General features: G+C 39.9%; 1 protein-coding gene across 8 annotated transcripts in view; it reads left to right on the top strand.

Moving 5' to 3' along the window:
* The window catches only part of nAChRalpha7 (nicotinic Acetylcholine Receptor alpha7), a 208,126-nt gene that overhangs the window by 48,919 nt on the left and 145,748 nt on the right, over positions 1-13,459 (top strand). The window lies entirely within an intron of this gene.

Raw genomic sequence — 13,459 nt, 5'->3', positions numbered from 1 at the left:
TACATACGTCTTAGGTAAGAAGTTGAAGATAGTTACGGACTGTAACGGACTTCACCATGAGACGGGCAATGTGATCTCGATTTCAAGATGAGACGAGGTGAGATGAAGCTGTTAGATAAATATAATAGATAAAGATAATCACCAGACGTTCAGGTGTGATAGTTGTTAGGGCAAGGGCTCGTCGGATGGGGTGGATCCCCAACCAACCAACACCACAGCTGTTTTATCTCGCTCCCTTCCGCCAGATCGCGTACACTGAACAAGCTAAAGTGTGTAAGAGAGAAGCAGTAAGCGCATGGAAGGCGTTTCGTAGCCACTGCAATTCAATTTGCTCAATCTGGCTATAACAATGATACAATCTGATCAAATATCGGCAATCTACTAGATATGGTCATTATGTATTATTCCGAGTTTGCGGTTTTCTAGTATGAAACAAAAAAAATAAAAATAATAAAAAACAAGTACACTTTTTAAACGTTTCGTATCTGAGGCCATAGAAGGGCGTAGCCATGGGGAAGGCGTCCTATGCTAAGAATGGGATTTTTATTGATATAACAGACAACATTTAATACTCCTTACTGCTAGAAGTATACAATATTCTTGATTAGTCCGTCTTTAGCCAACACAATAAAACTGGATGGTTTTCCCACGCGAGAACATGCCACACATACATACATATGTATGTAGCTATCTGTGAGAAAAGCCTGGTGTTTCCAAATCTAAGCCACGTACAGACTATGTGTGTCCTTGTGATTTATTGATCGTCATAGCGAATGCCAATCTAATTGGGACATTATTGCGTTTGAATTCAATTGACACATCTGTATTAATCATAGGGATTCGTGGCAGCAACACATTTTTGCCTTAAAACGTTCCATTCAAAATGATAGCTTCAATAACGTTTCTCATTAGTTTTTTAATGACTTTCTTTTTAATGTACTTTTAATGTCCGTCTGTTATTTAAAGCATCCAGTATATTCATGCTATGCCTTAAAACTAATCAATCTGAATCAAACTTTGTAAAAACATAAGGGAGTATAAAAAAATTATGCAAACCAAATCTTGACCCGATCAGACCACTCCTTCGGGTAAATCCCAAAAAAAAAGGACATAGGTGTTTGGAAGGTACCCGAAGGATTGGTCTGATCGTGATGAAAAATATATGTTCGCCAATGCGCAGACCTCACCGATAAGCACACAAAAGCTCGGTAGAGATATGCTCTTCGCGTACCGTGTATAAAAATGAATTAATAATAAATAATTACTGCAAAAAATGCAACAAATAATTGCACATTCTTGGTAGCTCGCTGGCCTCTTAGAACGCCATCACACATTTGAAGGCAAAAGAAAACTGAGAAAGAGATTAAATTATATACGAATAAAAACAAAAAGTATTCACAAATATATTTCCGCCGCGAAAAACATAGGGCCAACCTAGAAATAAATGGTGACCTGTATGAACAGAGTATAGACATCCTTAAAATATCGCTTTAAACTTTGCCTCAACTTCGCCGGTATGATCCATCCGGAAGGGTTAATAACTATGAGCAAAGATACTACAATATTGTATAGTCTTTGCTATGAGACACTGCGATGAGAAATGTCTGGCAACACATGTCTAAAATTTATTTTACAGCACTAAATAGTGACGACGGCAGTCTACTGAACTCAAAAGCTGAAAGCAGTAGTGGAAAGCGGAAAAGTGCAAACACTGACAAACAGCTTTAATTGGAAGGAACGGAAATAATGTAAGAGGGACACGGTCGACCAGACAAAGAAGAGCTAGTTAAAGACCCAGGCTCGGCTGAAGTGCGCAAATTAAATATACAGGCCCACTTCCTTTTTCGTTGCCGATATGCAAACAGTTTTTGATTACAAAGCGAGAGTGGCAGGTGAGCGAGCAACTTGCGATTTTAATGAATCGTAGTCAAGTAGGCCTGACGGGACCAGAGGAGGGGAAAAAAGCAAATGAAACCACAGAGGACAATTTTTTGGAGAACTAGCGCTGAAACGAGCGCGTTGAGTTGGCTGGTTTTTAAGTTATTGGGCTGCGACAACTAAGTAGTCGGTACCGGGCATTCCTGAGCATGGTGCGCCTTTTATTATTCTAAGAATTTTCTAAAATTACGTATATTCATTCTTAGCAAAGGCAGTGAGAAACTCACCATTGCAGATGTAAATCAGGCAATCAGTGGTTTCCGAGCAAGCCGGTCAATCGGCGGCCCCACAGATTGCCAAAGCAACCGAGTTCCAATTGTTTTTCTAGGTGCCACAGCAAGCTGTCTCGGTGGGCTTCAAAAATTCTATTACTATAACTAGAGAGATTTGGTTTTTTTATACCCGATACTCAAAATGAGTATTGGGGTATATTAGATTTGTGGTAAAAGTGGATGTGTGTAACGTCCAGAAGGAATCGTTTCCGACCCTATAAAGTATATATATTCTTGATCAGCATCAATAGCCGAGTCGATTGAGCCCTGTCCGTCTGTCCGTCCGTCCGTCTGTCCGTCTGTCCGTCCCCTTCAGCGCCTAATGCTCAAAGACTATAAGAGCTATAGCAACGATATTTTGGATCCAGACTTCTGTGATATGTCACTGCTCCGAAAATATTTCAAAACTTTGCCCCGCCCACTTTCGCCCCCACAAAAGGGCAAAAATCTGTGGCATCCACAATTTCGACGATACGAGAAAACCAAAAACGCAGAATCGTAGAGGACGACTATATCTTCCAGAGTGCAAAATCTGAACCAGATCGTATAATTATTACAGCCAGAATCACGAAAACAATTTCACTCTTTCTCGCTCTGTCTCACTCTAACACACAGGTTTCATGGTCGGTTTTGCCAATTGCAAAATATGAGCTCAAGGATCTCAGAACCTATAAAAGCCAGAGCAACCAAATTTGGTATCCACACTCCTGTGATATCGGACCTTGACCGTTTCATGTCCAAATTTCGCCACACCCCCTTCCGCCCCCGCAAAGGACGAAAATCTGAGGCAACCACAAATCTCAGAGACTATTAAGGCTAGAGTAATCAAATTTGGTACGCACACTCCTTTAAGATGTCACTGTAAAACGTATATCTCAGAATTTCGCCCCACCCCCATCCGCCCCCACAAAGGACGAAAATCTGTTGCATGCACAATATTGCAGCTTTGAGAAAACTAAAAACGCAGAATCATAGATAATGACCATATCTATTAGACTGCTGAATCTGGATCAGATCAGATCATTTTTATAGCCAAAAGGAACAAATCAATTTGCAGTGGCTACGCAGCGCCCGACATCACGCTCAGACTGATTTTCTGTCTCTCTCGCACGCACTCTTTGTCGTGTCGTTCAATATTAGCGCCGTCTGCCGGAGGAGAGCCATACGGACTTAGTATCGGGTATAACTGTAGAGTTGCGGTGTCCGCAGCAACTCACAACGTTCTCCCTCGTTTAATTCAATGTTCATGTATATTACGATTGACCTATTTACACGCTCATGATTGTAGTACACCGCCTAAGTAACTATTCTTACGCGCATAGCTGTGTTGTTGTTTGCTCGTGTCCAGAACTTAGCTGTAATGTTCTCACACGCATGGCCAGACCCGCAGCTGCACACGCACACAGCGATGCGTTCCGTTGTTTTGCATTGAGACCGTCGCGTCGAGTCGTAACGCGTGATCTTCCAATTCCCTTTTGCTCGACTTCTTTTCGCGGAGTTGAGTCAGTAGAAACTTCTAGACGAATCCGCCCGCACGCTTACTTTGTACCGCAGTAGAAACTTCTAGACGAAGCCGCCCGCACGCATACTTTGTACCGCCGCAGATTCGAACCCCCCGCTGTTCTTGTAATATATGTAATTGTACTATAACCAACAATATTAAATAATCAATAAAACTAAATAAGCTCAAGATATAAACGATTATACAGTCCACTAATTCATAACCATAGCAAAATTTGGTCCTTCGATAATATTTATATATTCAGTCCTTCAATATTTACATATTGAGTGATACCGTTAACCGCTGTTTGCCATGAAGGCCCTAGTGCATCGTCTAATTCAGCAACGTGGTGCCTGCAAATCCCAATTAACTCGCGTGGCTGCGGAGGCTCAAGAGTTTGTACAGTCATGTACAGTGGGTAACTTTAATATTCGGCATTTTTTTTTTTCATCTTCAAACGCGAATAAAATGCATTAAACTACAGCAAAATTTTAATGAGGGAATAAAGCTTGAAGTTTTACCTTTTCAGAGAGGTATATATAATAATGATTTTATTTTAAATGAAGATAGAAAATATAATTAAACAAAAAAAGCCTCAAAATATGCGTTACATTAATATTCGGCATTACCTTATACAACTAAAAAATAACTACTTAATCTAGAAAAATAACTTAATTTAATATTTTGTGTGATAGCCATTATTATTTATGGTATCGGCTAGGCGATTTGGCATATTTTTATACCCGATACTCAAAATGAGTATTGGGGTATATTAGATTTGTGGTAAAAGTGGATGTGTGTAACGTCCAGAAGGAATCGTTTCCGACCCTATAAAGTATATATATTCTTGATCAGCATCAATAGCCGAGTCGATTGAGCCCTGTCTGTCTGTCCGTCTGTCCGTCCCCTTCAGCGCCTAATGCTCAAAGACTATAAGAGCTAGAGCAACAATGTTTTGGATCCAGACTTCTGTGATATGTCACTGCTCCAAAAATATTTCAAAACTTTGCCCCGCCCACTTCCGCCCCCACAAACCAAAAACGCAGAATCGTAGAGAATGACGATATCTTTTAGACTGAGGAATCTGAATTGGATCGTATTATTATTATAGCCAGCATCAAGAAAACAATTTCATTTTTTCTCGCCCTGTCTCTCTTTAACACACACGTAGCATAGGCGGCTTTGCCTAGAGTAAAACATTAGCGCCTAGATCTCAGAGACTATAAAAGCTAGAGCAACCAAATTTGGTATCCACACTCCTAATATATCGGACCGAGACGAGTTTGTTTCAAAATTTCGCCACACCCCCTTCCGCCCCCGCAAAGGATGCAAATCTGGGGATATTCACAAATCTCAGAGACTATTAAAGCTAGAGTAACCAAATTTAGTATCCGCACTCCTGTTAGATTTCACTATAAAACGTATACACACAAATCTCAGAGACTATTAAGGAGGGGTAACCAAATTTGGTATCCGCACTTCTGTTAGATCTCACTATAAAACGTATATCTAAAAATTTTGCCCCATACCCTTCCGCCCACACAAAGGACGAAAATCTGTGGCAAAAACAATATTGAAGATACGAGAAAATTAAAAACGCGCAATCATAAAGAATAACCATATCTATCAGATTGCTGAATCTTGATCAGATCAGATAATTTTTATAGCCAACAGGAACAAATCAATTTGCAGAGGCTACGCAGCGCCCGACGTCACGCACAGACTGATTTTCTGTCTCTCTCGCACGCACTCTTTGTCGTGTCGTTAAATATTAGTGGCGTCTGCCGGAGGAGAGCTATACTGACTTAGTATCGGGTATAACCGTAGAGTTGCGGTGTCCGCAGCAACTCACAACGTTCCACCTCGTTTTTTTTGTCGTTTATTATTATTAATAACAATTAACACAAATAACAATATACGAAAAAATTATCTACTGTAATTATTAAAACTACTTTTATAATGGGTCGGCAAAATGACTAGGATTACAAGTAATCAGCGGCCCAGGGTCCATACGCCGGTGTCTGGTGCTTGCAAGTCGCCTCGCCAGCACGTTTGGGTGATTGCTGATTCTTAAGGCATACCTTGCAGCGATTTCTCGGAGATCCTGCGCAGCAGCTTGCTCTGGAAAGTGCAGATTGTCGCAAGGTTGGTCTTTGCGGCGATACCGTAAACCTGGACACCGTATTTCCAGATTGGGGCTAATTTAGCATTGTAGGCTATTGATGCTAATCAAGAATATATATACTTTATGGGGTCGGAAACGATTCCTTCTGGACGTTAAACACATCCATTTTCACCACAAATCTAATATACCCAAATATACTCATAATATACTCAAAATGAGTATTGGGTATAACAAAATTAAGATCAAGAAATCGTCGAAAGCAGGGTGCACATGCCAGACTGCCCCACGATTGAGATCAGAGTGCCGAAAACCTAATCAGTGATTCTCTAAAGTGATTCTCAAGCCGCAAAAGGTAGTCCTTGGCAGAGGACATACAGTTGCCTTTAATATTTTATGTCGTGGCCTGGATAGGTGCACTCATAGCCATGTCGGAAGTCTAAAAGGAGGAACGATTGACACACACACACTGATTTCAACCGTAGCTACTATTACTATTTTTTAAATTTAAATTTTGGACATTATAATCTAGCTAGGTGGACACATCAATGCATGCAGGCCTGTTGCAGCATTAACTTTTCTTATTTCTATTACATATGTATATATACAAAAGTTACACCCATACATCTTTATTCTTAAATCTACATGTATTATTAATCAACAACAACTACCACACCAGAACATCGGGACACATTACATTACCGCCCGTAGGAGTAGGATTTTGGCAGTTTTTACACCTGATTTCTATTGATTTCAGGATCCAAAAATCAAGTGAGAACTCACTACCATTAATTCGCGACTTCTCAACTGTGTGTATTTTTTCCTTTAGATTGTGAATTATGTTCACGACTCCCCTCTAGGGATCTGTATTGGTTTGAGATCCAGAGCTCTGGCCAAAGTGTGTTCACCGCTCTAAGTTCGGACACATACGATCGACATACCCTGTTCAACAATGTCGTATGCAGACCATGTGACGTGGAAGCTTGATCCTGATCTGACGGAGGAGAAGTTATCTCTTGGGTTGGCGGCAACGCCGGCAGTCACTGTGTATCTAGGCAATAATGTATGATGTGAGCATTTATTGGCTTTGCATTGCAAACCTTTGCATAACCGAGAGGCGCAAAAATGGAGGCCAGTTTGACACTACATGGTCTTCTGAATTGCTGAGTTCTACTGTTGGTGGATGTGGAAGAACAAGAAAATGAACTGCAATTATGTTGCTTGCTTGGCATGACATTGTCCTGGTTTGGTCGATTAATCAGCAGACAGATCCTGGTATCGGCGATGCAAGACTTTCTCAAAGTCGGACCAAAGGGTAAAATCTCATAAGTAATCTGTTCATCCCACTTTTTTTTCGACACTGGGTGAACTCGTCGTATACTCGTTTTAGGCCCGCCATGGCCACTCCATAATTGGCCTCAGTGACTTGGAACGCCTTTATTGTTCGTAACTTTTTATCAGAGAGGCACGAAATCAAATGATTAAATTTATCGAAAAGGCTAATGAAATTTCTAAACTCCAAATTAACTCCCACTAAATTTGGGTAATGCCACCAACTTCGGAAGTCTAGCACGAGTTGGGGCTGAGAAAGACAGTGCAAGCTTCGTATCGATTGCTGCATCAAAGGCGCCAATAATCCTAATTATCTTTTCCTTAATTATGTGGTAGGATAACCCCTATCACTCTGTACGGCAGCCCCATTACAACCTATACCAGCCAATACGGCATCACTAGCTTACATTAAGAATCCATAAATGTATGGCCACTCCAGGAAAATACCGAAGAGACGGCCACATGAAAAGTATGTAGATGGACGCTCGATCATTCTAAATGGCGGATGAGTTGAATAAATACGTGCTCTGAAAAGTAAATCATCTTAATCTATTTCACTCTCACAGTTACAATCGCCAGCTCTTCCAACTCGGCTGCAAATGCATCAGCACCTTTTATCTCCTCGATTTTCTCTTGCAAGCATTCAAACAATCTAATCTATAGTGGCTCACAGCTTAAATGAACCAGAGCACTTTTCAAACTTCAAACCTCTGTAAAAATCAATTGAGCAGTGCTATAAACAAAATTTGAGTACAATTCTGTTAAGAATGTTAAGAATCTTACCAACCAAAAAGTTCAATATTCTTCTCGGTTACCCGCAAAAAGGAAAAAACAAAATGCGCACTAGAAAACACCCGCACATCTTATTTGAACTACAGCTTATTTCCCACTCCATTATCTCTCGATCATCGCAACGAATAACTGTATTTCGTTTTCCTATGTCTTCTTTCGGATGTAAAATAATTTGTTTGACAAAATTCAGGGTGATCTCAGTTTTCTATATCAAAAGAATAGTCATGAATTGGTGATTCACCATTATAAAGACGGCCATCCTCGACGCAAAACTGCGGATGTGGTAAATCTTCTCGAGTCAACGGTTAAGCATATTATACCGCGGTTCATTCATGAAAATCGGATAGCTGATAAAGGCTGAAAGGCCCCAAACAAAATTTTTACGGAGCAGGAGGAACACGATTTTAATGGCCGAGTAGCCAGAAATAAGCCGTTTATAAGCAAAATAAAATCAAAACAGTCGGCTTAATTTCGCTAATGAACATGTTACTAAAGACCAAATATTTCGGAACTCGGTCGTTTTCGAGGATGAGTCCAAGCTCAACCGACATACATACAGTATGTCAAGAAACTCTTTACACACTGAAATTAAATTACATTTTTTGACTTTGGATAAGAAATTAATGGCCTTTGGTTCAAATTTATCAAATTTTTTTTATTCCTCACCATTCAGGGATTAATTATGAAGTAGTTAGTGAAAAAAGAATAACAAAACTATAAATAGGTAACTTACAAAACAACAAAAACAATGATTACTCATTTTTGACACTGTCAAGAAACTCTTTACACATTTCGTTTTCGAGCTCTGTTTTGATCTCGTTCTTAGAAAAAACGGGACTTTACCGTAATCTATGCTTCTGGCGTTGCTCAGTGCTGCTCTATTTTTGCATTGACTTTGATTTGGTTGCGAAATTTTGACCAGTGCACATCTACAGACTAACTTTCTGAAATTTTTAAAATGCCTGGCAAAAGACTAAGCTTTGACGTTGTCCAGTTGATTTACTATAATCACCAGTTGGGCAAATCTGTTGGAGACATGGTAGACATGTTTTCAGTATCAAGGAAAACAATTTACAATGTCCTAAGTCGCGCGAAGAACGAAGGGAGCCTGGAAACAAAATCTGGAGGTGGCCGTAAAAGGAAGATAGACAGACGGGCAGACCGCGTAATCATGAGGAAAGTTAATCCAAATTGGCAAATATCGGTCAGGACTCTGGCCAAGGAACTTGACGAAGAACTTGACTTGGTTGTTTCACACGAAACAGTACGCCAGGTTATTCTATGCCATAGATACTCTTCCAGAGTGGCACGAAAAAAACCGCTGCTTTCGTCGGTCAATGTGGAAAATCGCTTCACTTTCGCTGTTAACATGATCAGTAAGCCGGCAGAGTATTGGGATGACGTCATATATTGCGACGAAACAAAAATGATGCTTTATTACAATGATGGTCCACCCAGAGTATGGCGCAAGCCGTTAATAGCTTTAGATAACCGAAACATCTTTCCGACTGTAAAGTTTGGAAAACTTGCGGTTATGATTTGGGGGTGCATCTCTATCCGAGGAGTGGGAAATATTGCATTTATTGAGAACACAATGGATGTCAAACAGTACCTCAAAATTTTAAAAACAAATTTAAAAAGCAGTGCGGAGAAATTTGGGCTCATTACGGACAATATGGCCAAATTCAAGTTTTATCAAGACTTTGATCCGAAACATAGAGTCCAATGTGAGAGCTTGGGTGCTTTACAACTGTGGAAAAGTTATTGATACACCACCCCAGAGCCCCGATCTAAGCCCCATTGAAAATTTGTGGGCCTATTTGAAGAAGAAAGTGGGAAAAAGACAGCCCAAAAACCGAAATCAGCTCAAAGAATTCATACTGGAAGAGTGGCAAAAGATCCCTTTGAGTATGACCTACAAAAACTGATAAATTCGATGAAAAAACGGCTCCAGCATGTAGTCAATGCTAAGGGAGGACATACCAAATATTAAAATAAGTTAAATATATTAAATAATTACGAAGAATTTTGAATTTAAAAAATGAAAATATTTTGTGTAGAGTTTCTTGACAGTGTCAAAAATGAGTAATCATTGTTTTTGTTGTTTTGTAAGTTACCTATTTATAGTTTTGTTATTCTTTTTTCACTAACTACTTCATAATTAATCCCTGAATGGTGAGGAATAAAAAAAATTTGATATATTTGAACCAAAGGCCATTATTTTCTTATCCAAAGTCAAAAAATGTAATTTAATTTCAGTGTGTAAAGAGTTTCTTGACATACTGTATGTCTGGAGAAAACCAAATACAGAGCTTGAGATGAAAAACTTAAAAGCCTCAGAATACATATATTTGATTTTCATTGGTAAGTTTGATGGTTTAGATATTCTGAAACTTTTAAATTTGTAAAGTGCTTTGGTTCATTAAAGCTCTGATCCACTGTACATACATTGTATCTCCGGCAATAGTAACGGAATCGACTCTTGGTTTAATCGATCCTCTCAGCGGCGATTGCCTTTTACCAAAGACTATACAATACCAAGATGTTGCATGAGCGACCAAAAAGCTGTTCTTTGGCGGGTCCAAACATTAGGACCCAAAAGGCACGAGGGAGCGCGCGGGGTTTCAATTCCCTTCTCGCCTGTACTTCGTCTCTACCGCGACCCCGCTGCCCATCGGTTTCGTCTGTTCGGCAATTCTGGACTCTCGAGCCTCAGAACCGTCGAAGCGGTGGTCGCGGATCGCCGATGTCTTTGGAGCGGCACAGTGGGACCTTTGGCCGTCTCAGCTTGCTAAATTAGTTAGTGAATATGAGTTCAATAAATATTTGCACACTGAAAAAATGTTAAACTTTGAGTGCTTCTATCTCCTAAACTAAAACTATCTTGAAAATTCGATTGGAAAATTCTCTATAAGATGCGTACATTAAATTTATCTAAAGCACTCATACAATTTTTTTACTATTTCGGCTGAGTCCCCACTGTGCCGCGCCAAAGACATTAGCGACCACGCTGCCCTACCGTTTCGACACGCAGACACTGACATTCTTTCAGTGCGCTTGTGTGTGAAGCTAAAAGCCGTATATGCTGCGGGCGAAACCGCGGTTTATGGCCGTACCGACCTAGGACATACACACATATACACAATTACAAGCATATTTCTGGCTTCCCAGTGGACCAAAAAGCGATAGTAAAACGGAACTATCATAAAATGTCCGGAAACGGACTTAGAAATGATAAAAATCCGGGAGCTCGCAGACGGACTCAGAAAAGAGCATTTACCGGACGAAAACCGTGCGACGACCAAAGTCTCGCAAAACTATCACAAACGGACTTAAAAACGGGCACAATACGCAAGAAACGCCGGATCACGTAATAGAACATGATTGTGATTAAAAACCGCAGCAGAAGGACGTAAACGGGGAGTTAAATCATAAAAATAGTGAAAAAAAGGAAAAATCGGAAAGTAAATTATTATTTATTTAATAGTATAGTATAGTGCACAAAATTTGAGTTTGGGAGCAGTATAAGACCCCAAAAAGACAACAATCTACACATTCTGTGTATATATTTTTTTCTAGCCATCTTCTTGTGCATCAGGCCACCTGCGTCAACGAATATAACAATTTTCGCTGGAACTGACTTTGCGCACCATTTTTTTTATACACATTTTTATCATTTCTAAGTCCGTTTCCGGACATTTTATGATAGTTCCGTTTTACTATCGCTTTTTGGTCCACTGGGTTCTTTCAGTGCGCTTGTGTGCGAAGCCGAGTAGCATTTCGGAGGCGAAGGTAGCATAAAAGAGAATTGAAGTACTAGCTGCGCGCGCCTGTACCATGAAGCGTCAAACGAAAATTGAAAAAGCATTTTTTCCTTTTATGATATCTTTTGCGAGACTTTTGCTAGTCGCTTATGATATTTTTTGCGAGACTTTTGCGAGCCGCTTATGATATCTTTTGCGAGCCTTTTGCAATATCGTTTGCGAGCCTTTTGCAATATCGTTTGCGAGCCCTTTATGATATCTTTTGCGAGCCGAAAGTAATATGAAAAGGGACGCACATTTTTTTTTTTGGTTTTTATAATTTTTAATTTTATTTTAATTAATTTTAATTTTTAATTTTGGTAGTACATAAATAGATTAAAAAATTATATTAGTGAATTAAATTTAATTTGTTTTTTCTCCTTCGACACTCTGTCCTGGGCGTACTGGAAAAATTTTTGCGTGATTCGGTCGAAATCGGCGTCTTCTAACGAAAATCTTTCCTTAAATCCCGCTGTAAACAAATAATCATGTTTATTATAATACGATATACATATTAAAACTATCGAATTGAGATCCGAAAACGATAAGAAAATGAATCACTAGTCGCTCAGTTTGTGGCAGTGAAAGTTTCATTTTCGGTAGCTTAAAAACGGATCTTTTGCGAGCCTTTTATGATATCTTTTGCGAGACTTTTGCTAGCCGCTTATGATATTTTTTGCGAGACTTTTGCGAGCCGCTTATGATATCTTTTGCGAGCCTTTTGCAATATCGTTTGCGAGCCTTTTGCAATATCGTTTGCGAGCCCTTTATGATATCTTTTGCGAGCCGAAAGTAATATGAAAAGGGACGCACAATTTTTTTTTGGTTTTTATAATTTTTAATTTTATTTTAATTATACCCGATACTCAAAATGAGTATTGGGGTATATTAGATTTGTGGTAAAAGTGGATGTGTGTAACGTCCAGAAGGAATCGTTTCCGACCCCATAAAGTATATATATTCTTGATCAGCATCAATAGCCGAGTCGATTGAGCCATGTCTGTCTGTCCGTCTGTCCGTCCGTCCGTCCGTCCGTCTGTCCGTCTGTCCGTCCCCTTCAGCGCCTAATGCTCAGAGCCTATAAGAGCTAGAGCAACGATGTTTTGGATCCAGACTTCTGTGATATGTCACTGCTCCAAAAATATTTCAAAACTTTGCCCCGCCCACTTCCGCTCCCACAAAGGGCGAAAATCTGTGGCATCCACAATTTCGACGATACGAGAAAACTAAAAACGCAGAATCGTAGAAGATGACTATATCTTCTAGAGTGCAAAATCTGAACCAGATCGTATAATTATTACAGCCAGAATCACGAAAACAATTTCACTCTTTCTCGCTCTGTCTCACTCTAACACACAGGTTTCATGGTCGGTTTTGCCAATTGCAAAATATGAGTTCAAGGATCTCAGAACCTATAAAAGCCAGAGCAACCAAATTTGGTATCCACACTCGTGTGATATCGGACCTTGACCGTTTCCTGTCCAAATTTCGCCACACCCCCTTCCGCCCCCGCAAAGGACGAAAATCTGAGGCAACCACAAATCTCAGAGACTATTAAGGCTAGAGTAACCAAATTTGGTACACACACTCCTTTAAGATGTCACTATAAAACGTATATCTCAGAATTTCGCCCCACCCCTATCCGCCCCCACAAAGGACGAAAATCTGTTGCATCCACAATATTGCAGATTTGAGAAAA

The sequence above is a fragment of the Drosophila pseudoobscura genome, chromosome X (assembly GCF_009870125.1).
Source record: "Drosophila pseudoobscura strain MV-25-SWS-2005 chromosome X, UCI_Dpse_MV25, whole genome shotgun sequence".
In the NCBI taxonomy this organism is placed as follows: Eukaryota; Metazoa; Arthropoda; class Insecta; order Diptera; family Drosophilidae; genus Drosophila; species Drosophila pseudoobscura.
Note: the sequence above shows the minus strand (reverse complement) of the source record. Positions and strands in the feature narration are given on the sequence as shown.